This window comes from Lynx canadensis, chromosome X (assembly GCF_007474595.2).
Source record: "Lynx canadensis isolate LIC74 chromosome X, mLynCan4.pri.v2, whole genome shotgun sequence".
Classification (NCBI taxonomy): Eukaryota; Metazoa; Chordata; class Mammalia; order Carnivora; family Felidae; genus Lynx; species Lynx canadensis.
The window spans coordinates 82,297,191-82,300,383 of NC_044321.2; positions in this window are offsets into that span (position 1 = coordinate 82,297,191).

The following is a 3,193-nucleotide window of genomic DNA, read 5'->3' on the forward strand; positions in this document are numbered from 1 at the left end:
GAGGAGGCATAGAGAATCTGGCTTTTAAAACTGAAAATTTGAGAGTTTAATCATAATAACAAGAACGATTACTGTATGCTAAACACTTTCTATACATTATGTCTCATTTTGTCCTCACAACTTTGTAAGGCAGGTACTGATATTATCCTCATTTTACAGATAAAATAATGGAGTCTTAGGTAAATTAACTTGCCTAAGGTCACATAGCTAGTAAGGTGTAGAGCTGGGAATGACACTCGGGCCAAACTTGTCTCCAGAAACCATGCTCTAACAATTTACTATAGACCCAGTACTGTCCTAAGTACTTTACATGCAATTTAGCATTTATCCTTCCAGAAGTGCTATGACATAAATGGTATTATTATCCAAACTTTGTAGATGAGGAAACAGAGATACCTATAAATTATAAAATTGGTCTTTTTAATAAATGGCAGAGCCAGTGCTCTTATCCATTACTGTGTAAACAAAAGCCATACTATGTGAGACAAACAGCAAAATTCTAAAGCAAAGCGATGGTATAAGCTATGAAGATGAGGAATGGATCATTGATAGGCCACGATGTAAGTCATAACAAGGATGGGTGGCAGTAGATGGTTTGTTAAGGCCACTTGTAGGTTCTTGATGTAGCCTTTTTTAATCATTGAATGAGCTCTATTAGCCAACTTGATTTTAAGGTGGATCCTAATATTCCATAGTACCTTCTGAAGAAGTTAACTCATTTGGATGGCTCACTAATATCTGCTATCAGGTCTTATATAAAGTTCAATTTATGGCTTTATTCATAATCTTGAAATAAAATGGCAGCCGATGAAATTTCAGCAGACATTAATCCTTCAAGTCCCTCTATGTTATGGGTCCAGCTACCTTTCTCATTTCATATATGACTATATTTCTCATTCTACTCTATCTGTACTTTGAGAACTACAAGTTCATGGCTGCTTATATACCCAATGCTGAGGAAAGTGGTTGCCACATATTAGACACTTAAATATTTGTTGGATGATTAAAAGTTCCTGTACAAATGGAAGAGATGGGATGTTAAGCGCAGGTGGAGGAATTTACCTTAGCTAGGAGGAATTCTAGTTCATTTAATATGACAGGAGGAAAGGATGATGATGATAATAATAATAATAATACCCCAAATAGAAAATAAATAGGGCTTACCATGCACCACATACTATTCCAAGAACTTTATACATACTAACTCATAAAATGTTACAGAGTATTAACTAGGTATTAATTTTGTCCATATATTATAAAAAAAAACAAAAATCACAAAAAGCCTGTTATTTGATAAAATTCACACAGCGAATGACTAATAGAGCTGGCTCTAAACTGTAAAAGGGTAATATACACAGGTGTTAAGTAGATATTTATGTTTATAATCAAGAAGAAGACAGCATTTATGTCTAATGGCTTTAATTTTCCCTATAATTTGCTGAGAGGATGGAGGATGGAGTCAAGGAATGAAGGTTTGAGGAGAATGGAAAAAATTTGAAGTATCCTGTGGAGGGTGGGGAATGACATAATTACCAAATTACCATATAGTGACCAAAGACATATATTAGGATTACAGGTAGTATTTAGAAAGTGTGTGAGGCTGGTGGTCATGAACACACAGTAGTCCCAGTCTTCCATGTGTATGACTTTGTCTAGCAATTATTGATCACTCTGATACAGACATGGTGAATGTGAACAGTAGTGTTCATCCAGAGTTAAGGATTTGCCAGATATATGCAATGAAATGACAAGAGAAGAGTTAGGGTTTTGGCAAGAATTATTGAAAATATATGACTGACAGATCTACATTGGATAAAAAACAAGGTAAAGAAAAACTAGCTGATGAATTGGGAGAGCATAAAGATGTCAGTGAACTGGAAATGTTAATGAAGTCAAAGAATAGTTACAGTGGGAAGTACTTGAACATGCAAAGTAGAAAGAGAAGAGGTTATTGACAGAGAACAGAATGTTGGAGTTAATGATATGGAAGGTGAAATAGATTCAAGGATGTTAGAGATGGATGGTTAAGCTGGAGTTGAAGGGTAGGTAAATAGAAATTCAGAATTCAAGGAAGTAAGAAGCCAGGGATTTGGAAGAGCCATCTAAATGGATATTGGTGTCACTAAGAACGATGACAAGGCCTGAGTTGAGGAGGATGATGCCAAGGTCTGATAAACAAAAGAATTGCTGACAGCTACAGAAAGAGGGAGAGAGGGAGGTTGGTATAGTCGTGATGTAAGCCAAAAGAGAGGTTTATAAGAGTAAAGAGCACTAGAAATAGCAATGGAAAGCAAAGATGACACTTGCTAAACTTCTGGCCCTGAGGTACTTGGGGTCTGGAAAATAATCAGCTATAACTTCAGAGTGCTGCAGGGAAAGCAGTGTCCACATTCCATGATTTATTTCAGTTCTCATATACCTAAGGGTTCTCTCCTCCTTGTTCTTCTTTCCCCTGATTATTTTCATATATTGACTAGGGTGTGTGTGTGTGTGTGTGTGCGCACACACACACACACACACACACACAATGAAAAGGACTAAGACAATCACTGATCATGTTTTCGAAAAATTCTAGTTCAGGTGATAGGCTCTCACCCAGTTAAGAAAGTGTTTTTTAAGATGATAACAGCTCTTTGGATCTGTAGTTAGAGCAGGGTTAGATGAAGAAAGTTTTCCAAAATAATCTTTAAATGGGTCTGCAGCTCTCCTCTACCAGCCTGGAGATGTCAGAAAGCTGTAGTGAGCATTCTGTGAGTGGCTAGGAGCAAAAGTGGGCCTGCTGTGTGTGTTTCACACAAAGCAGTACCTTAAGGGGCCAGTCAACTGTTGCCTTCAATGCAATTGCTTCAAATAAGTTATTGAAGAGTTAAATGCCTAAGAGTATTTCCTGGCTTGGTAGTAGGAAATGAAATCCTCTTATATTTGGAAAGACCATCACTATTCCTTTCCTGAGTTGATGGACCAGAGGGAGGGAGGAAGTGAGGGAGAGACAGAAAGGGGAGAAGGGAGAAAGAACAAGAGCGAGTTAACTTACATGCTATTTAAGCAAGAGCCCTGCTCTATTTAGTCTCCTTTACATTGAACAAGCACCAAGTCTTGGATTGTGACTAGATCTCATCTCCTTCAATCAAGTCTTCCTTTGGGCTTTCCTGGTTTAATTAGTTCTGGATATTTGGTCAGTATAGTGACACTC